The sequence below is a fragment of the Centruroides vittatus genome, unplaced genomic scaffold (assembly GCF_030686945.1).
Source record: "Centruroides vittatus isolate TY-2023 unplaced genomic scaffold, ASM3068694v2 contig_455, whole genome shotgun sequence".
In the NCBI taxonomy this organism is placed as follows: Eukaryota; Metazoa; Arthropoda; class Arachnida; order Scorpiones; family Buthidae; genus Centruroides; species Centruroides vittatus.
In genome coordinates this window covers 328,101-353,106 of record NW_027122251.1, presented here as the reverse complement: position 1 = coordinate 353,106, position 25,006 = coordinate 328,101, and positions in this window count along the sequence as shown.

Below are 25,006 nucleotides of genomic sequence, written 5' to 3'. Positions count from 1 at the left end.
GTTGTCTAGTAGATATAGACGTTACATATCCTTGCGACGGCATTATTGGGAGAGATATGATCGCTGATAAGGGCTTTCTTATCAACTTAAAGAAAGGAGAATTGATTATACCTCCTGTTACAGTAGTAACGTTATTAAACTCCACGATGTCCGGAGACGAGTCGGGGAAGGAACTACCCGACGAAACGACAACGCGTAACCGACAGGTCCAGGGAAGTCGGAATAAATCGAGGGAAAAGGCCCAGGTAACTGCGGCTATAAGATCTAAAAAGGGATCACAAGGACAGGTAAACGGAGAAGAAGGAAAGGAGGTAGTCTTAATAGAACCGTGCCGACTTCCCCCCATGACGGATAATATCGTAAGCGCGACCATCCGAGGACGTCGCCTTCCAAGTAATAAAATGGGAGTAATTGAGACACTTCCCCTTGCCCAGGAAGGAATATTCGGAGCCGATGTATTGGTCACCCCCAACAAAAAGGGACAAGTACCCATCCGTCTCCGTAATTCGACCCACCAAACGATAACTTTAAAGAAAGGAGAAAAAGTAGGCATGTATTTCGAGGCGGTCCAGGAAACAGACCCGGTCGGGACTATCCGAGAAGGAGAAACGGCACAATTATCAGAGGCCGAATTTAACCAATTATTTGACTGGACTGATATCCCGGAAGATGAACATCAAGAGCTTTTAGCCTTATTATATAAATATCGACACGTTTTTGCCGTAAATGATTACGATTTGGGGTATTGCGATATTGTGCAACATAAAATTGATACCGGCGATGCGGCGCCCGTTTACTCCCCCCCTTATCGAATTCCATATGCGCAACGGCAGCAATTAAATGAAATAATCGATGGACTTTTAGCGAATAACATCATCGAACATTCTACATCACCCTGGAGTTCAGCAGCGCTTCTCGTTAAGAAAAAACTGGGTGGTTTAAGATTAGTGATAGATTACCGCAAGTTAAACAAAATCACCAAAGTAGATCCATATCCACTGCCCTTAGTGCAGGAATCCCTCAGCTTGATGGGCCAAGCAAAATATTTCTCCACAATGGACACAGTCTCGGGATTTTGGCAACTGAGTGTATGTGATAAGGAGAAAACAGCCTTCTCCACACCTGATGGGCACTATCAATGGAACAGGTGTCCCATGGGGCTCCGTAACTCACCTGCAGCCTTTGAAAGAACCATGGACTTCGTCCTGCATGGTCTGAAGGGAAAGACATGCCTCGTCTACATGGACGACATCTTGACTTTCAGTCCCGACTTCCCTACTCACCTCAAACGCTTGGAACAAATATTCCAACGATTAGGCGAAGCCGGAATTAAGCTAAAACCAAAAAAATGTCATTTTCTGCAGAGGCAAATAAAATTTTTAGGCCATGAAATTTCCGAACAGGGTATAAAACCAGATAGCGATAAGATAAAGTGCGTCTTAGACTTCCCTAGGCCTGAAAATGAGCGAGAAATTCGATCCTTTTTGGGATTAACTGGTTATTATCGTCGACATGTGGACAAGTATGCAAAAATCGCCAAACCCTTAACGGATTTATTGAAGAAAGATACCTCTTTCGAATGGGGCCCGGCTCAACAAGAAAGTTTCGAGACGCTAAAGCAAATTCTAACCTCCACTCCATTATTAAAATCACCGGATTTTTCGAAGCCTTTTTTCCTTGCTACAGATGCTTCGAATGTTGCCTTAGGAGCCATATTATCCCAAGAGGAAAATGGCACAGAGAAACCGATTGCTTATGCAAGTCGATTACTGAGAAAACCCGAACTTAACTACAGCACGACTGAGAAGGAGTGTTTAGCTACTGTTTGGGCTGTGAGATATTTTAAACCTTACTTATATGGACGAAAATTTACGATACTCACGGATCATCGACCTCTGCATTGGTTATTAGATTGTAAGGACTCAACTACAAATTCGCGGCTTTCACGATGGATTATCTTCCTCCAAGAATTCGATTTTGACGTGGTTCACAAAGCGGGAGAGTCGCATAAAAATGCAGATGCTCTTAGCCGCATCCCTATTCGGCAAATCCAGGAGGTAGACCCTATATTTTCCCTGACGCAAATAGCGAAGGCACAACAAGGAGATACGCAGTGGAAACCCCTTATCCAACAATTGCAAGACGGAGCAATCTCAGGAAGTTGGAACGGCCTTACCTTAGACGAATTCTATCTCAATGAAGAAGGCGCCCTATGCCACAAAGGCACCAATAAAGGACAGTCCGACTGGTGGGAACAAATTGTTGTCCCAGCCGCTCTTAAGGATTATCTCCTATATACCTTCCATGATAATCCCATCGCTGGACATCTGGGAGAACTTAAGATGCGTACTAAAATAGCTAAGTCGTTTTATTGGCCAGAAATGACCAAGGAGATACGAAATTATTGTCAAAGCTGTCTAAGCTGCGCGAAACATCGTCGGCGCGGACGCAGAGCCCAAGCCGAATTACAATTATTTGCTCCCCTTTCACACGTCTTTGAACGTACCGCCATGGATATTGTTGGACCACTCCCGCGCACCACTACGGGGAATAAATATATCTTAGTCTTCGTCGATCACTTTACCCGGTATGCTGAAGCTATTCCACTACCGGATGTTAGTAGTAAGACGATCGCGAAAGCCTTCGTTACCAATATTATATTACGTCACTCGACGCCGACGCACTTACTGACGGACCGAGCCCCGAATCTGATTTCGAAAATGTTTACCGAAGTATGCAAGCTCCTGAACATAAACAGGCTCCTCACCACCGCCTATCATCCCGCCAGTAATGGCGTTGTGGAAAGATTTAACAAAACATTAATTGATATTTTAGCACATTATGTAGCCAGAGATCAACACGATTGGGACGAGTGGATACCTTACGCTCTCTTCGCGTACAACACCTCGGTTCACGCTTCTATGAATGAGAGCCCATTCTTCCTTTTGTATGGTAGAGACCCTACCTATCCGTTTGATATAGTTACTAAGCCGGCGGAAGTGCGTTATGATATAGATGACAATTTTGCCTCAGAATTGCAACAACGGATGAAATTAGCCCATCAAACGGCTCAACAAGTGGCCGAACAGGCCGCCGAAGCTCGACAAGAACGACACCGGCGACAAAATAAGCCTCCCTGTTATAAGGTGGGAGACCGAGTTCTATTAAAGGAAGTCGTTACGCCAAGAGGGTTAAAGCAGAAATTAGCACCGCGATGGTCTGGACCCTATCGAATTATCGAAGCTCTCGGTCCGGTAAACTTTAAAATTGAACATTTAGAAACCAAACGTAGAATGCATGTCCACGCGGATCGAATCAAACCAACGACCGCCCGCGAGGAAGTCCACCTGCGGCAAACTCGAGTAATGATCAGCTCACAACCTTGACCGCAACCGCCGAGCTTGATCAATCCTCGTATCTCGACCCGTGGGACGAATTTATCTTAACCTCTATCCCTACTCAACCCCCTACGGGAGAAATAGTGGAAAGGGAAAGTGAAGAGGACACCGAGCACGGGGACTCAGAACGCGAACAATCGGAAGCCGAGGAACCAGAAAGTACGCCTCCATACGCGCTACGCAGCCGTGGCCCGGTCCCCGAACAGCCATGGGTGATGCCACGGCCAAGCCAAAATCGTAGTCGCATCCCGCGATTCGTTTCGCCCGCGACAAGCCAACCGTCATCCCCTGACGAGAATTAGACTAAGAACGAGAAGCTAACCCGCTTCCGGGAAGTAACACACCGTTACAGGAAACTCCCCGGAGCGATATAACACAACAAACCTCCACGTGCCGTTGCTCGAACGTATTAACGCTGCCATTTTAAGGCCTTTTTGTTTAACTTTTCTCGTTCGAAGGTTTTGACTATAATATAATCATATAACCATATATATCATCTATTATATTAAATATTCCATATATTCAAATTTTAGTTAGCCATTTTAACGAATATTAATCGAATTTTAAACGTTTCAAATTATAAGAACGTATTAGCTTATCCCATTTAGATTTAAGTTAGGATTTTATCATCCTAGCGACCTGAGGGAGAGTAACCCCATTTATAACTTTTTGTAATGTGTACCTCGATCCGAGAACAAATCAGTCTTTTCATTTCAAATAACTGTTTATAATTAACTTTTGTGAGTACCAATAGGACGACATCCTCGCCGCAACGGACTAAGACTATGACGACCCTCCACCAAAATTAATCACCGCACCGAGTTTCATACCCGACGACACCGCCACACTACAACAAACGATATCAAGACACCACTCACCAGAATCCTCCAGCCCTCAAGTTCCTGTTTAACTTCGACATTTGTGCCAGACATAGAACTATTACCAACACTGCCGGACTACCAGTAAATACACTACTTGTTGCTGTAGCCCGAGGCGAACCCAAAGTTTTCACATAACGTGCGAGAACAACGAACACTCAAGACCTTGAACTTTACTCTCGTGCCCAAGTGACGAAAGGAAACTACGTCTGCACCACGTGCCAGCTAGGAAACAACCCTACTTCCGGGAACACCGTTGTTATTTACCAACCCACCGTGGTCGGTTTAACATAACAGCTTATTGTAACGCGCGCCTGATTAATCCTTGATTGTCGCGTAATCATTAAATTGTTAATGTCGCCAAGTAAATCGTGAAAAAATTTCGCCATATAAATCATTGTCGCGACTGACTAACGTCGCCTGCTTCTTGATTTGTCGGTCTTTCCGGACGTCTCCCGTCGAGAAGAGACAGCCACTTAAATTAGTTCGTGAGCCTCCTATCCGTTTTACTCCGGATATTCTCGCAAATATTCTTGAAAATCGAACCTGCCCTTCAAGGACAGCTTCGATTTTAGAAAGCCCAAGGTGGTGTGAGAATTCGGACCCACCGGAATTTAGCCGGTAATGATACATCCCTTTCCGCGCGAGTAGAAGGAAAAGGGATATGAGTCAAAAGAAAGAAAAAATGAATCAGGAGGAACCAGAGTCGAAAAACGCGGGTTGGCGAATCTGGAACTCGTGACCGAGAGAATAAAAGGGCGACGACGGAGAAAAGGGGGGTCGGTTACGTTTGTCTTTTGGCCTGTGCGCGTGCGGACGAAATCGAGGGGAACCGCCGATAATCGACGAAATATTGTCGACTACGAAGACCGACCCGGATCACGAGGTATGACCCGAATTTTTGTAAACTCTCCCTCCGCGAATACGAACTCAGGCGACTGACGCTCGCCGCATTTGTACTTGTCATGTTAGCTTTAATAAATCATTGTTATTGTTTTATCCGTTGTAATGTCCTTTATTCGAATGTCATCATCCGCCGCTCTACCGTCGAACCCATTCACTTCCTCCACTCGCAGAAAAACTCGTAACGCGTAACTCATCCGAACCGCCATCTTGACGTGGGCAGGTCTCACGGACCTGTTAGCCGACAAAAAGGAGAAACGAGAAATCGGTTGCCTCCCGGCACCCACACTTGTATAGGCTGAAGACTTGCGAAGATTGTCATGAGAGAAATGGATAAGAGAATTAGAGATATAAACGGCATTATATTTTACAATAGGTACGTAGACGACTGCATAATTATATTCGATGATAAGCAAACTGGGAAAAAATTAATTTTAGAACAGGTCAATGCTATAGAAGAAAACATAAAATTTGAAGCTGAAATAGAAGAGAATAATAGGTTAAATTATTCAAATATAACAATAATTAGAAATAATAATAATTTAGAATATAAAAAATTTAAAAAAGCTATGCAGATACCGAAAGTATTAAATTATAAGTCTAATGTACCTCAATCGATAGAATTTAATATATTTAAAATGTACGTAGAAAAAATTAAAAATAGAATGACTAATTTACATAACCAACAGCTGGAAATAGAACAAATAAACAAAATGTTCTTATTAAACGATTATCCTAGGAAAATACAGTGGTACTTTGGGATTCGAACATAATCCGTTCCAGAAAGAGGTTCGAGTACCAATATGTTCCAACTCCAAATCATTTTTTCCCATTACAAATAATGTAAACTAGATTAATGCGTTCCAATCCCCAGTTGATTCGCTAGTATGTTTTTTGTTTGTTTGTTTATTCTTTAAAATAGTCAATATCGTCGACTTAGCCATAGAATATTTGACAGCAAGATCCGAAACACGCACTCCATTTTCGTGTTTAGCAATGATTTGTTTTTTCAGTTCGATTGTTGTTCTCATTGTTTTCCTTTTCACTTGACCACTTTTACTTTTATTCTTCTTGGAACCCATGTTTAAGGGCTAATAAATCAAAAGAAAAGGATGCTAATTCAAAAAATATAGCACAGCGTAAGTTAATGTGCATGCCAAACAATGACTGTCTCGTAAAAACCAACAACTGCCGTATTATCGGGCTAGCAAATGGCTATAGTAATATTAATAATTTAAGATAATTTGGTACTAGAGTTAGGCGTTAAGCGCCATCTCTTGCTAAATTTAATAATTGGAATTTTAATTAAATAATTTAAAGTAAAGAATTAATAAAAATACGTGGCCGGCATTAATTACATTTAGTAAATATAAAATATAATTACGACATACAAAGATAAAAAAACTTTGCTTTTGTCTTTCCTTATCGCCGTTCACTCCATCGGCAGTCCTTAGACGATTCACATAATCTCGGAGACGACCTTTCCTTTGAGGCTACAGCCTCCGCAGAACAAATGTAAAATCAGGTAACAGCGTCATCTGGTGTTATCGCCACATTCATAATAAGAATTAATAAAAAACTGCCGATTGAGTGAACGGCGATAAGGAAAGACAAAAGCAAAGTTTTTTTATCTTTGTATGTCGTAATTATATTTTATATTTACTAAATAATTTAAATAAATTTAGGCCTAACTGGACTGTCTCGTAACTGACGCCGCCGCCGTGGCGTCGGCGTCGGCGTCGACTTGGCGGGCTTTCCCGTTCGAGTACCAAAATTTTGTTCGGAAACAGGGGCATTTTTTTTTTCGAAATTTTTGGTCGAGTACCGATTTGTTCGGGCTCCGAAACGTTCGAGTACCGAGGTATGACTGTATTAGAAAAATAAAAGAATTGGATCAATAATCAAACTAATAGAAATAGTAATTTTACTTATATACCAAAAATATTCGAAAGAGTTAAAAACATTCTAACATATAAAGTAAACTTAATCCCGGAAAAAATAATTTGTTTGAAAGAAAATAAATTTATATTATAGCTCAAATAAGAAATTACATTTAATGGATGAAAAAAAAAGTTGTTTATTTTAATTTAAAATTTATTTTTGTATGCTAATAAATTTTTCATATATTAACAAGACTTATTATACTGGAAAATTATAGATGCAGATATTTAGTCTTTCAGATCAGAAATAATGTTTTTTATTTAGTTCACTTGAACACATACACTTTAAACTTGTGTTTCGGACTTCAATTATTATGCCTTTGTGTCCTTTATCATAGCTTAAATTTATCTTTGTATACTAGTACATTTATCAATTAACAAGACTTATTATACTGGAAAATTATGGATGCAGATATTTAGTCTTACAGATCAGAAATAATATTTTTTTTATTTAGTTCACCTGAATATTTTTTATTTAGTTCACAGGTGAACTAAATAAAAAATATTATTTCTGATCTGTAAGACTAAATATCTGCATCCATAATTTTCCAGTATAATAAGTCTTGTTAATTGATAAATGTACTAGTATACAAAGATAAATTTAAGTTGTGTTTCGGACTTGTTCATCCCTCCTTAGCAGGCCTTCAAACGGCACTTTCTACAATTAACCATAAAACATTTTTTGGAACAATTGTAACTAAACTTAATTAAAACACAATAATTTTCTGGCAGTAAATTAAAAATTTTTACAATTTCTGTATTTCCGAACTTTTTTACAATTCCGTATAAACTCATGGTTCACGCCAACCATATACTTCGACACATATTCTTTTTTTGTTTATTCTTTTCCACTTAATCTCTAATTCAATTCATTCCGATCTCTTCTTTTATACTTCTTCCTTCCTCCCCCTACTATAATGCTTATCCATGATTGGTGGATCTCTCTACCGTTGTTGTTATTCATTCTATTAATTTGTTCAATTATATTTAAATGTACGTATAGTTGTTTTTTATAATTGTTTTCATTCCTTTTTTCCTAATTTTCACCAGTGACGTGCCGAGACATTTGATGATAGGGAAACTGTGATTCTGTAAGAAGCCGATTTCCTGGGGCAATCAGTTAATTGCGCGTCTGTATGGTCTAGGGTCCATTCTTACGTGCGTTGTGGCAGAAGAGAAAGACGACATGTATCTGACTAAAACCGTTTATTTTAACAAAAAATAAACATACACTATGTACAAAATAGTTTGCTTTAGGACAATTAACTGTTTGGACATCCTGGGTGTCAATGTGGTTCTTTCATGGTTGATCAAAGGTAGCTAAGGGACATTGGCATTGACAAGTCTGTAAGTCACGGAGAGACTTCGTCCGTTTGCGACGGGGACAAAGTACAGTAGACCCCCTATAACACGGTAGAAACGTTCCGTGTTATATGAATCCGTGTTGTACGCGTCATTTAAGTACATGAGCCAATCACAGCGTGCAGTTTAGGGTCTACGGCTGGTTGAAAGATTTTCTTCAATAAAATTAATCGATTCTAGACAAATTTGACTCGACATTTCCAAATCACGTATAAATTTTTTGGGAATGATCTATATAAACTATGCTATAAACTTGTTAAACTTGTTTTCGTCGCGCAGCGGCTCATCGAATGGCAGACATGTGTTTCCTTATCAGAGAATTTTTCGCAGAAAAAAAATTAGCATTGAAGACAAGATTATTAATAAAAATATCATTTTTATGGCCGTTGAAAAATAAATGTTTTTTAGTAGGTCCAGTGGTCGTTTAAACTCAACGGTTTGTACAAAATCCGCCATTCGTTTAGATTAGATCAATCCTGTCGCGACACGAGTCAGCAGTGACGTTTTACCGTGTTATACGAGTCTTTTTTTAGCGTGTTATACGAACCCGATCGCAATTTTTAGACGTGTTATAAGAATCCGTGGTATATGAACCCGTGTTATGGGGGTCTACTGCAGACATTTCGAAAAGAGGAAGTTAATTTAAATTCAGAAGTTAATTTCTTTTGTTTAATTAAACTATCCCATGTCAAAATTTCTATCTATTGCGTGTCGTTTTGCATTGAATTTTTTCCCATATTAAGAGTAACAAAATTTTTTAACAGACGTTTCAGTTGACCGGCTTTCGGATCACGATGCTCTACTGTATTTCCTTATTTTCACAAACAAAATAAATATATTCAAAAATATAAAAACCAAAAATACTATATTTTGCAAGTTAATTTAGTCTCAAAACGTTCCGATTCAGCACAACACAGTCCTCAGAAATACAAGCAAAACTTACCACTCACAATAGAAACAAAACACCTTTTTTTCGTTTCCAAGATATATTTGATTCAGAAACTAACGTTTTCGGCCTCATTCATAGGCCATCATCAGGTCGAAAGACAAAATTGAAACGCTTACGTTCCATGCATGGAATACAAAATTCAAACTAAACGTTTTTAAAAACGGAACAAAATAACGGAAAAATAAACATAGGGTAAAAAAATAGAAAAAAAAAACAAAAATAACAGTAACAAACTAATAAAGTAACATAGTAAATGTAAATAAAACGACAAGTTCCATTAGTTCAAGTTTTTTGTAAACTTCTTAACCATGAACTTCCATGCCGATGGTAGGCTTTCAGCATCCCTTGCATTCAAGCACTTTTCTTCCAGCCTTCTCCTATATATCTCCATCTTCTCTGCAGTTATTGCCAATGTTGGGGAAGACATAAGTTCGATAGTAGATGCGTCATCCCAGTTCACAACAGAGCGTTGGGTCTGCTCCATTTGGGACATCGTTGCATTAGACTGCTTTCTAATACTATACATATGCTCCTTGAGCCGCAGCCCCAAACTTCTGGTTGTAACACCGATGTAGTCCTTTTGAATACCCAGTTGCACACTTTTATATGAAATTTTATAGACCCCTGCCTTCTTTTCTCTCTTAATACTATCTTTATCATTTTTTAAGAGCTTGTACAAATTTGGGGGTTTTTTACAACCATTCTTGATTCTTTTCTGTTAGCCATCTCCTTAATAACTTTATTTATACCAGCGTTGTAAGTAAATTTCGTCAGCGTAGTGGGGACATTCCTTACAGTCCTTCTTTTGATGTTCATTTCGTACTTCCTAACGATTCCTAGAACTGTACTCTTTTTATATCCTAGGGCCTCTGCCTCCTTCAGAACTTTATCGATTTTTTTACTCTGTCCTCAACCCTGTCACAATAGAAATAGGCCCTTCTTACTAAAGATAGGAAGGCAGCCATCTTATAGCGATAAGGATCATTCGATTGGGACGGTATGTACAGTAGTCCGTGGGTTGGTTTAATATAAACGCTGGTGAATAGATGTTCTTTTTTGAAAAGGATATTAATATCCAAAAAATGTATAACCAAAAAACTCTTTCGCTCTAACTTCAGTTTAAGACCATCGCTGTTACTATTAATCATAAGCATAAAATCATTTATCCTACTGTTATTTCTCCATAAGTCAAAGACGTCATCCACATACCTTCTAAAATATACCATATTATTGTTGAAATTATGAAGGACCCTTCGTTCCAGCCTCCTAACAACCAACTCACAAAGTTTGCCTGAGAGGGGACTTCTCATAGGAACTCCTCCTTTCTAACTCATATGCTCAATGCTCATATCACCAAATGGTAACGCTCCCTGATGTTTTCCCGCGGAAAACAGAATTACCATATTTTCCGTATTTACTACTTATAGTCTAGAATTGTAACTTTTCACGTGCTTATTTTAAACCCTTGTGATGTCATTTCTGGACACCTTTCACTCACCCTGTCCCACTCGTTTCTTGCTCTCCTCTAACTTATTCAATTGACTCCGAGATCGAGCTACTCCAGCCCGTGCCGATAAAAGGTTAAAAGAGTATCCCATTTAGCCCTGGCTTATCTCACAATTATATTATAAGAAAGTAAATTTTTGTGTTCTATTATTTTGCATTTGAGTAATTACAGTAGAGCATCGATTATCCGACCCCCGATTTACCGACTTATCGGTTAACCGACCGCGTTCTAGTCGGCAAATTCAAATGTCCGCTAGTGATGTGGCGCTACAATATTTGGTTATGTCTTGGCTACTTTAATATTATTTTTGTTAAATTTTTGTGTTTTAGCTGGCAGCACTGGCTCGACCATGAAACGAAATTTAAACCAGGTCTAATACACTACACTAATAATGTATTTTTTCATACTTTTCGGTTATCCGACCAATCCCAGTCCCCAATTAAGTCGGATAATCGATGCTCTACTGTATTATGGTTTACATAAAACACAGTTTACTATTAATATCGTTAATGATAAGACAGAATTATTAATATTTTTTAATTATAAATATAATAGCATAAAAAATTTCAGAATAAATCTAATTTATTTATAAAAATTTTATGCACGTTTTTTCATAAAACGACAAAGATATTGCCAAATATCATTTCGAAATTCAAGGAAAAGTTTTACGTATTATCAACAGTTGTTTTGAATTGAAAATTCTATGCACGTTTTTTCACAAAACGACAAAGACATTACCAAATATCATTTTGAAATTCAAAGAAAATTCTTACGTATTATCAACGATTGTCTTGAATTTTAAGTAATAATGTTTTTCCACAAATTTTATCATGCTTATTTGCAACCTTCAGATTATTATAGGTCTATTTTGTAAGTAAATAATCTATAGGTATAGGAAATTTTAAAAATTCTTTTGTTTTTTGTAAAATATTTTTAAAAATTAATTTTTTTCATAAACAAGTTTGTCACTATTGAAATTGATAATCAGAAAACCAATCTATTTATTTTAAATTTCTATATTTACGGAAAAATTTAAAAATTTGTGTGGATGTTAGGCCGCGACTTCACTAACCGTAAAACAGCAGTAAAACCCCTCGCCGTAAAAGCTTTTAATCACGTGACCTATTTGCGTTTGCGCTCAGATCGCGGTGGAGGTCCGGCTAGCGAAGCTTTTTACGGCGACAGTACTATTACAGTGTATACGTGATATATCAATATAAAGACAATAATTATATTCTTCGAGTTTTCACTATACTATAATTAAAAATATAGTAAAAGTAATATCTTTACTTTCGTATATTGACTTTTATTATTATATTATTAAGATAATATACAGCATTTATAAGCTTAGCTTTTTTATTATATACTCCTCTAAATTGAAAGATTTTCCTTTGCCCGTTCATATCGCGTGTTTTAGGCATCCATTATTATAATCGGAATACCTCTTGTCGTAGATACATGAATACTTTCGGATGTTTTCGATAAATCTTTCCAGATCTTCTAGAGTAGCCACGAGAGAACGTACACAAAAGCTCGTTTTCCGCCATTTTCGCACCGTGTCACGATGACCTAGATTTAACTGACTTCTGATTGGTGGATGGTATTCATTGGACTTCTGATTTACGGTCGTATTCACTTCGAAACTTGAACACTGCTGAACTCGCTTTAACGTTAATTTTACGACCTGCTCAGGCGTAAAATATCATGGTCACGTGATTAAAAGCTTTTACGGCGAGGGGTTTTACGGCCCTATTACGGCTAGTGGAGTCGCGGCCTTATTCTTGAAAATGAAAATTTTGTTTTTTTTTATGATACTTGAGAATATTTCAAATTCTAAAATGGAATACAATAAACCGATTGCAAATTTGCAAATTGTAAATTGCAAATTTGCAAACAAAGTTGTAAATTTTTCCAGGAAAGTTAATTGATAATACTTTTTTCATTTTCTGCAAAGAATTGTTGAAAAATGTTTATAGTTTCTACTGCTCAAAATAACCTTTTTATACAAAAAATTAAAACAAGTGTGCACAGTTTATTGTAAACTAATTTTGTGATGGTAATTTTTTGCAGTATTTATCTACATTAGTTTTTAAATTTTTCGGTAAATATAGAAATTTAAAATTAATAGATTTTTTTTCTGATTATCAATTCGAATAGTGACAATCTTATTTATGAAAAAAATAATTTTCAAAAACATTTTACAGAAACCAAACGAATTTTTTAAATATCCTATATCTATAGATATTTTACATACAATATACATCTATTATAATCTGAAGGTTGCAAATAAGCATGAAAGAATTTGCTGAAAAAACATTATTACTTAAAATTCAAGACAATCGTTGATAATATGTAAAAATTTTCCTTGAATTTCAAAATGATATTTGATGATGTCTTTGTTGTTTTGTGAAAAAAAATGCGCATAATATTTTCATTCAAAATTAAATTTATTCTAAAGTTTTTAAATCTATTATTTTTATGATTAAATGACATTAATAATTCCGTATTATTATTAACGATATGAATAGTGAACTGTGTTTCATGTAAACCATGATAATTACTCAAATGCACATTAATACTATACAAAAATTTACTTTCTTATAATACTGTGTGAGATTTTCGGGACAATGATTATTTAAATTTTTAGTTAAAAATAATATATTTTAATCGATTTATTTTAAAAATTGTTATTTAAAATATTATTGGAATAATTATTTTAACTTGACAACTACGCAGTTGGTAGAAGGAAGTAGTGACAGAAATCGATGTGATGACTAATAATACAATGATGTCATTTTCCCTCTTTTTTACATAGTAACTGTTAATATTGAACATAAAAAATTTCAATTTTTATACAATCTGTTGTTAAATTATGTTCCGAACCAAATTCTCATATTAATTTAACTTAGGAAGGACCAGAAATATCTAAAATTTATAAATTAAGTAAAGTGAAAATGTTAACTTCACTTCCGTTTTAAAGGAAGTTAGTTTCCGATTTAAAGATCGTTTATCGTCACTTTGAGTTTTTGACATCAACACTTTGTTTAACCCCCGCTATGATGTAAGATTGTGATAAGGTGATTGGGTGTAACTGAGGAATATTATCGAAATGCGCGCCAAAATCTGGGAGTCCACCTAAAGCTTCTGTCTAAGGAGTTAGCAAAAAGGATTCTCTTATATGTTATAGTGGAGTTCACTGAAAAGCATCATTCCACGAAAAAGCGAATTTGGGTTCTCCAAAATCCAACATTTGAATTGAATCAATCTCCCGATAAAAGAATAAATTAAAGTGGAAGAATCAAGTCTGATATCATAGGTGCAAAGAGAAGATGAACCTGAGAACTTTTAGAAATAAACTTTCTCTTCAAGACTGAATTGTAAATCCAAGACCAGTCAACAATTTGTCAAAATAGTATATATCATACTCGAGAATTTACGTAAATTCTCTCTCTAGAAATCATCATTATGTCCAACTTCTTCCGAATATTGTCACATGTCTTTTTCTCTCTTCAATCCTTCACAACGAAATTTAAAAGTTTCCATTTTCCCGTATAAACGAACTACTCTGCAGAATTACAAAAATTTTTAAATAAAGGCACAGGAGTTATTTCGCTTCAAATTGGATAAGCAAAATCGTTTATTTCCACACACTAATTTTATATGTACATAAAAACCTGGCAGGTATTTTGCATTTTTAGACGTTTCAGGTTCCTCTGGATCCTGGGTCTCGGGAAATGAAGTCCCGAGTTAATACAGTTCTCTGACTTATAACATGCCATGTAACATATTTTTTAAAACATTAAATAGTATTTTCATCTACTTTTAAACTCTGTAATTTTTCCCAATCAACTGACATAATGTGTTTATATTCTATACGATAAGAAAAAAATCTGTATTAGGATAAATAGTTTTTATAATAACGTAAAAGTCTCGGGTGTAGTTGTTAGTTCGATTGGGTTACTTTTCTTCTGTTATGTATGAGAGCAGAAATAGGAAAAGTCGTAAAAATTTACTTATATGTAAATAAGATAGAGTTTTGTTTTTTACATGTATAAGTATCTTGAATCATTAGTTAAAAATGAAAACTTCGAAGACATTTATTCACTTAAAAACAGGTTATCAGCATGCCATACGATCAATCAAACGTTATATTTAAAAAACAGAAAATAATTTTATAGTGGTAATGTGACTTTTGATAGAGGAAAATAATGCTTTCTAAATGACTAAATAATGGAGTTAAAAGTACAAAACGTTTGAAAACAATTTATAAAGATAATATTGAGGTATGCAAACAAATTCTAAAACCTTCAGTATACGAATAAAAATAGACACTTATTATTGCCTAAAAACGTGTAAATGTTAGATAATAGAATTTGCTTGTTTGGGACTATGATAAATGCAACGTAATCATGCAATAAATCCATTGTGTTATTGCTCTGAGCTTTATTACAACTTTCTACCCTATTTTCTATTCCATAAAAATTATCAAACAGCTATTGGCTGAAATTTTATTCATATTTCAATTTAACGAATTTACTTACAAAACGATCTAAATTATTAAAATTATTAAAACTTGAGATGACATGAGTATTGTACACCTTATATACCTTATTATCAAAGTATTTCACGACCCTTTATCATACGGATGAATTCTATACCCAAATTTATGCTGCATATGAAAAGTCAGCATTTTTCAATTAAAATTAGTTGATTATAGTTAAAACCTGAAGTTTTTGAATTGTTATCAAATACTTTAATCCTCTAATATTTCTGCACATGGTCTCAATTTTTATTGATCTAACTGCGATTTCCTGATTAGAAAAAGTATGACAATTGGAATATGCAGGTTTGAAATTTTAATTTCAGTGAAATATCATTTAATTTTTTAGTAATTAATTATGTTATAAATTTTATACTAAATATAACTTATTGTACGAACAGAATTAAAAATATAAAAGCATTATTAAAAAGGAATTTAATAATAGCTCGAGGAAAAGCTTTTAAAATTTAGTTGTCATTAAAAGCATTGTATCGAAGGTTACCACAAACTACGCAATCTACGAGTAATTCTATAGTTTCAAAACACAGTATAAGTGCCACTTGGCAAAGCCAAACAGGTTGTAGAATACTATTGTTCTCAACTTTTTGTAATAGTATAATAATTCAGTAAGTTATAATTAATATATTGAATCTTATGTATCTAAATTAGTATATGACTTTAAAATATATATATCTGTAGTAGTGATAACTTATTGTATGATCATAACTTATTGTATAAACAGAATTAAAAATATAAAAGCATTATTAAAAAGGAATTTAATAATAGCTCGAGGAAAAACTTTTAAAATTTAGTTGTCATTAAAAGCATTGTATCGAAGGTTACCACAAACTACGCAATCTAGGAGTAATTCTATAGTTTCAAAACACAGTATAAGTGCCACTTGGCAGAGTCAAACAGGTTGTAGAATACTATTGTTTTCAACTTTCTGTAATAGTACAATAATTCGGTAAGTGATAACTAATATATCGAATGTTATGTATCTAAATTAGTATATGTCTTTAAAATATATATATCTGTAGTAGTGATACGATACACTTTGTGTTATACCTTTAAATTTGTATAGCATTAGATGTAAATCTCTGATATATTCTGGATTGTATTCTTCTTCTTTTTCTTCTTCAAATTTATTTAATTTTTTTGTTATATCATCGACAACAAATATTTTGAAATATATAGACTAATAAAATATGTGAATTATCAGCAATATATTTTTGATCTAGGATTTGATATTTTAGAACAAAACACTTTGAAAGGTGATTTTTGAAATGTATATATATATGTAATTGATGCGTTTGTTCCTATATTTCACTCTGCAGCCAATACTACACATTGCACATGAATGGCGTTTGTATATGATAGTAACCGCAAGACTGTTATCGTGCACTATGGTGGTTGCGAGACGCGACCACCATAGCAGCACCATAGTGCAGATAGCTATATGAGTGTGAGAGATATGGGTGTTAAAAGTGGTTGACTTCGAAAGTGTGTGACGCTTTAATGAGAATGTTCCAGTTTTTTCTAGAAAGATCCAGAACCTAGAAGTGAAATTTAGTACACAGTTAGGGTACGTCATGAAAACGCACACTAAGAAGGGATTTTTCGAAATTCCACTCGCGGGGGGAAAGAGAGAGCATTAAATCATAACCTGAAGAACGGTTTCTAATGTACTATTTCAGATGCGATTTTTGTTGATAATTACGTTTAGTTTTCGTTGAGTACTTAGGGGTATTAATTGATAACATTTCAGACATTGTTATAAATATTTTTTATATATTTCGATTTTTATAACCAAATGTTCGAACCGTTTTAAATTTAATTTTTTTTTTTTTGCATATTGGTTCGATTGTAGAACGATTGTAAACATTCCAAAAAATTTATCAAATTAAAAAGAGTTCGTTTGATTCTCAGCAATTCTCATCATTCTCGGCGGTAGGTGTTAAATAACAATTACTATGGTTGTTGAAATATTGAATGTAAATAGGGTTTGCTTGCAAAATCCGCGCGTGCGAAGCCGCGGGTAACAGCTAGTCATGAATAAAATCTTCGTTCAGTATTTAATAATAAGGAAACACTAAATTTCAATGTACACAATCTTTTAGCTTCTATAGTTGTTTAATCGTTGATATTTTAAAACAATTTTTATATTTAATTTACATACATACTTCTTACAAAATTATCAGAGTGAATTTGAAATTTTGGTGTTTGATTTCAATTAAAATATTTTAGAAAACATTCGTAAATTAATTGTCTAATACTTCATGTTTCCGAAATTAAATCCTATTTCGCATGTCTAATATGTTTTTCCATGTAAGTAGTAGTAAATGTATAATTTTTCCATATTAATTTCTAGTTTAAATTATTTGTGAATTTGGAAATGATGTCCCGAGTTAAGACAGTCTCTGACTTATAACATGCTATTTAACATATTTTTTAAAACATTAAATACTATTTTCATCTACTTTTAAACTCTGTAATTTTTCCCAATCAACCGATATAATGTGTTTATATTCTATAAGATAAGAAAAAAATCTGTATTTGGATAAATAGTTTTTATTATTTTTTTATAGAAATAAAATACAGTACAGGTTACAATACTGATTTTTACAAAATACATGTTAAATTAAGTTTGTAAGAAAAATATTCATTTATTACAATTAGTTCACTGATATTTTTTAACAGTTTTATTAAACAATGGTATCGTTATTTTCTAATTTATCATAAAAAATTTAAAATCATATCTGTGGTAATTTGTGATAATTTTAAAGACACTGCTTTATTGTGGGATCACCTGGAGGTAGGGCGGAGTCGTACTTTTTTTAGCAAATAATTCCATTATCATAAATAAATTTTTTATTATAAAATGGGAAGAGAAGGATTTTTCGTTTTGGAGATATGTAGCAAGAAAATGATGTTTACTTTTAACTCCATATTGTTGATGTCTAATCAGTTCAGTATTGGATAAAACTTCTTAATATATTTCGTAATTGAAAGTTTTTCAACCGATTTTTTGACTCATTTAGCTGTTTTTGTTTTTAATTTTGATTGTCAAAAATATAAGAATACATTGTGGGTTTTAATGTACAAAATTTTATACAGTAGAGCGTCGATAAGTGGAACCAATTGGGGACTGGGGTCCTTCCAGTTAATGATTTGTTCTAGTTTGTGACTTTGTACGAAAAAATACATTAACCTGTCCGATGTTCAAATTTTTCTCTGTTGCGTATAGCTTCCTGTTGAATTTTTCTTCGTTGCGTGTCGCTTCGTGTTGAATTTTCGTCGATTTTAAGCTTAACGAAAATTTTTATAATAATAATCAAAGCTATCGTATCGTTAAAAATTATTTCTGCATTTTGTACAAACAAAATAAATATATTGAAGAATATAAAAAACATGAAAATTATACTTTAGAAGTAAATTTAGTATCAAAAACATTCGATTCAGCACGACACAGACAGACTGAAAATCGTTCCAATTTCCGGCCATTCCACTTACTGACGTTTGACTTATCGACGCTCTACTGTATTTGGTTTTGATAACGTTTCATCTTTAAAATATCCCAATATATTTTTGTTCGTTGCGTTATAGTTTGTAATTTATTGGATAATTGCTAAAATCAAAAATATCGAAAAATGATTTAAAGTGATCATAAACATTATTTGTGTAGATTTTTAGTGTTAGCGTATTAGTATTTGTGTATAATAAATCCATATTTTCACTGTATTTATTTTTAAATATGCAAAAAGTCCAAATTTGAATCCAATCAAAAATATGCGGCGTTTATAAAAGAGTTTTTACTTTTTCAGATGTTATGTAATGTGAACATAAGAAGGAAAAATATCAAGATTATGTAAAATTTTACTTACCAAGTTTTTTGCAAATATTCACGTTTTGACGCTATTGAACTTAACTAAGTAAAAACAAAAACACAAAACATTACGTGCATATGTGTGTGTGTGTGTGTTGGCATCTATTTCGCTTAATATCTCAGAATGGGGCATATATTAAGAAATGAAATTTGGCATTATATATGAATAACATAGGTGCTATTAAATTTTGATGTTTTGAGGTAGAAGGTGTCGGTAGATGGAGAGAGAGTCATGTGTCATATCTCAAGAAGGGTATAAGACTAAATGCAGTTTATATTTGTTATTAAAACATACTTTTTCGTAAAACTGATCGTAGTGACTAGTTTTACGAAATTCAGCCGTTTGTCATTTTCTAAAACTTAAAAATATAAAAAATTATAGAACAAAATTCGATAAGAGATGGCGCCAACGATTTATTTAATAATAGTATGATTAATGATATAAAAGCTGATTTTAAATAAAATTTTTTAACAGACAGAGAAGTCTGGAAACTGGTTGCTAGATTTTTTCACTTTTTTTTTACTTTTTTAAATATAAGATGCTAGACGAAATTAAAAAGGCTATATAATTAATTAAATTAATGTTTGGTTATTCTATTACAATACTTTTAAATTAATTAATATTAAGAAATTGTATTATATTATCAAAACTAATGACAACTAACACATAATAAGAAAATAGATAAACTGAAATAGGCACAAATATTTATAAAAAGATTTGAAAATATCCCGTGTATTGCATTAATGTATGTTTTTAAAATAAATTTTTGTGTTCTAAGTTTGAGATTTTTCTTCATTTTTACTTTTCCATATGTATTACATTTGATAAAGGAAAAGGATCAATAAAAAATAATTTTACAAGATTTTATACTTTTGGACTCTGGGAATTATCAAACGTCAAGAAACACGAAAATATTAGGAAGTTGATCTGTATGTATTGATATTTGGGTCAGAGGGTAGGATTTTATTTATCCTCTTCAAAGATTAGTAACTCATGTGCTTTTTGTCAAAAATCTTTGAAATTTTACAGAGAGATTTGTGTATTAGAGGCACTGATACTACTAAATTTCAATTGTTGAAGTTCAAGCGGTGGTGCGATAGAGGGACATCGTGTGTGATATCGCGAGTACAGTCAGATTTAATAATGATTTTACTCGTTATCAATCTTTACAATTTTTTTTATAAAACGAATTTTACCAACAAAATTGACTCTTATGTGTTTTCACAACAATAAAATATATAAAAAAGTGTTTTTTTACTAAAGTAGCATAACAGACAGTTCAAAGCGTAAAATTTAATGCTGCGTGAATAGCTAAGAAACTCATTACTGGATATTTTATTATTATAAAGTATTTTTTATTTTTTTAATGAAATAAACTTTTAAAATAATAATGACACTACTGTCAATTTTTGTTTAAACATACATTTAAAAAAAATATTGAATTCTGTTTTCTCGAAAAAAAAACGCAATTTACCGGAAGCTGGTTCTGTTGCGAATATTAGTAATTACCCCATGAATTTGTGGATACCGAGTTGCAAGTAATTGTAAGTAGTAGTAATTTGGGAAGCTTTGATCACAAAATTAATTTTATTTTAACAATAATGCAAAGTTTCTGTATTAATTATTAAATGTTTTTACAAATTTGAATTAAATTAATTTTATTTCAACAATAATGCAAAGTTTCTGTATTAATTATTAAATGTTTTAATATCTGAGAAAATTAAAACATGACAATTGTATGAAATAATATAACACCAAAATTATTTTTGAAATTTTTTTTATTTTATTTAAGCTTTTCCAGTTTTTTCATTTACTTTATCTAAAACATGACACATTTCTGCAAGTAAGTGGAGTAATAAATTTTGGTGATTGTTGACAATATATTCCCGGTCTATTTTTTGATATTTTAAGATGTAACACCAAGAAAGTTCATTTTGGAAGTCGTCTATAAATTGCTGGTCAAGTATTTGGTAACGAGAAACATAATTCCAGTTTAGATAATCTTTTAATACGCGTAAAGTCATAGTTTTTAATCGTTGGTATTTTAAAATTTTTTTATATCAAACTTATGTATGTATCGCCTAATAAAATTATCTGAAAGAATTTGAAATTCAGCAACTTTATTCCAATCAAGATATTGTGAAAAGATAGTTAAGAATGATTCGTCTAACACCTGATATTCGCAAATTAAATCCCATTTTGCATATTTAATATGTTTTTCAATAAATGAAGTAGAGAATATATAGTTTTTCCATAGGATTTCCCAATTTAACTTATCAGCGAATTCAGAAATGAATGTGAGAGATAAATCGTTTCGTTGACTGATGATATCCCAGTCAATATAATTTCTTAAATGACGAATATTATTTTCTTCTAATGGCGAAAATGAAGAATCCCCCAATCAATTAGCAGTTGAGTATTGTCTATAAAGAAACAAAATTGTTTTTTGTTAGGAAATATTTATTTAATTAATTACATAATACGATACAGTATTCATATTAATAACATTTTATTATATGGATATCACAATAGAATACATTATTATTCAAATTGAATACATATGTAAATGGATAACATTATTTAAATTGAGTACATATATTAACAGATACAAAATTATTTATTACATTTCATACAGTCACATCTTGTAAAATATTTGTCATATATTGGTAATGTTATTTTATCATTTATTACAAAAAATTTACATTCATGTGTTTTATTCTTAGACAGTTTTAATGATGCTGCTTTAAACACAGATAACTTTTATTACAAACACTACGTATTACATAAGTATGTTTTCGTTTGCTTACTATTAAAAATCTGTATTGCGAAGATGATGATGATATCAAAAAATCTGTAAGAATTAAGAGTAGAAGCTGTAATGACCGAATGATACCACATCTATTCCATTATCTAGAATGAATTTTTTATCATAAAATGGAGAAAAGCGAAATTTTGTTCTGCAGGTACGTTGTTACTACATGATTTTTGCTTTTAATTCCATATTGCTGATGTCTTAATAGCTCTGTGTTGAATAAAACTTCTTTATATTTATCGTGATTAAATGTTTTTATAACAGATTTTTTAATACCTTTAGCGGTTTTTTTATTTTGTTTATCAAAAATATAAGAATACATCTTTGGTTTTAAAAAACAAAATTCAATTATTGGTTTTGAAAGTGTTTCATCTTTAAAATATCCTAATTTATTTTTGTTCATTTCATTATATAATTTGTGAGTTTTAGGATAGTTACTAAAATCAAAAATATCAGGGAATGATTTAAAATCCTCATAAATATCATTTGTATAAATTTGAAGTGTTAATGAATCTGTGTCGGTATATAATAAATGTACGTTTTCACCATATCTGTTTTTAAATACTTTATAAAATGTTTCATACATATGTAATTTGCTTAATTCTAATACACAAAAACCTATATAAATAGGTTTGTCTAAGCATAAATTAGGTTTCTTCATTTTAAAAATTGTGAGATTATCATTTATAATTTGAAATTGTTCTACACATGGTTTAGATAGATAGCGACGATATTGATTTAATGTTGTAGCTGCTTTTAAGTTAATACGCTTTCTTACATTTTGACATGTTTTGCCAAAAAAACTATTATTCATTAATTTAAAAAATGATTTGTCAAAATCATTAGTTGATTCTTGTCTTTTTTTATTATTAAAATATATATATTTTTTAAGCCATGCACTTTGACAAAATGCCAATACTCTATGAATTTTAGTTACTATCAGGCCCTCTTCTAGATAAAATTTTAAATTTCTATAATGAACCACATAGTTTGTTTTATCAAAAAGAGTAGGAATTAATTTTTTACTATTAGTATATTTTAAATTTAATTTATCTAGTACTGTTTTTTGATAATTAGATAATAAATCATACGGAATGGCAGTGTGTTCAACAGCTAGCAGCAAATTATCGTGTCGGTCATGAATATATTCGGGATATTTTAAATCAACTTCTAAGATATATCCTATGCTATTTTCATCAGATATATTAGCTATGTCTAAAGCATCTATTTCATCTTTGTGCAGCCATCTAAAATTATTTACAGGTAAGTATGCACTCATTACAAACCCATAAAGATTATTTGCATCTATCGACAGAATATAATTATGAGGTTGATTTTTATCATATGTTTCGGGTATTAATGGATTATTAGCTTGCGCAAATCTTTTCCCGCTAAACTTACTCCCCCCTCATTCCATTTTCAATAAATAAATACATATCAAGATCATTAAATAATTCTAATTCAATTTTTGTCATTTTTAAACCACAATTCCATGTTAAATCAGGTGTTGTTATAAAATATACAGGATCTAAATTATAATATGTTAAACTTAATTTTCTAAAATTTTGGAATATATCTGCTAATAATATGGTATCGACATATTGATATAATTTTAAATAGTCCTTGAAAGTTTTACAGCGAAATTTTTTCCAAACTAATTGTGCATGATTATAATCATCATCTGTAATATTTTCTCCTGATAATTCGTTATAAAAACATTTTTTTGGTGGTAGCTGTATTTCATCTAATATTTGTTCATTTTTAAAATAGGAATATGGAAAAATTCCCTTTCTTTTTAATAATTCTCTATATTTGTAATGACGAAAAAAATGATTAAAAATTGGAAAATTATAATTCGCATTTTTTAAATTATCAGTTAAAACAGAGAGAGAAGAATTTAAAAACTGATAACTGTCAATAAATTTAAAATAATCTAATGAAAATGTTGTAAATTTTTCTGAATTTATTGGAATAATTCTAATTTTTGAAAATAATTTAGAAGGTATATTTTTAAAAATTAAATGCGAATCATAACCTGAAAAATTGTGCAATATAATTGGGATAAACGTTTTTAGTCTATAATTTAAATTGCATTTATTATGAGCCCACCCCGAAAACAACCTGTTTGGTGATCGTGGTCCATTACACGGATATCATCATCATCAAATTTTTCATTACAAATATGACATAAATATCTTGAATTATTAGTAACAGTATTTAAATTAATTTCAACATTATGACTTATTTTACTTAACAAATTATTCAACTGGTTTTGAATATCAATTAAAAAATTATTAACAGCATTATCACCACAATAAAAATTAGCATATATTATTTTATCCTCGTTTTCAATAATTATAATCGAATAACATATAGGTTTATGAATTTCAACGATTTTAGTAAAACTTTCTTTAGGATTTATTTCATTAGAAGAAACCTTTTCCAAAATTGATTCAAAATCTGCAAATATGCAGATTGGGTGAAATAATGATTTTTCATGAGAATGAAATTTGGTGATTGCTTCTTTTCCTTTCGGGATGGATACTTTTTGATATTTATGATTAGAACAAAATTTGAGATGGTCATTTAAAGTACATTCTCTTTTAAAACCATTTAAACATCTTTTGCAAAATTTTCTTGGTGAAAATTTGTCTGACATTAGTCTATTAAAATTTCTAATTAAAAAATAATGAGATTTATATAATAACAAATCTATTTCTTTTTCAAAATGAAATTTGCTTATATAAATCGGATAAATTAGTTTGTTTTCGTATCCATATACATTAATATTTAAACAATTATTTTTTTCAAATATCGGAATATTTTTAAC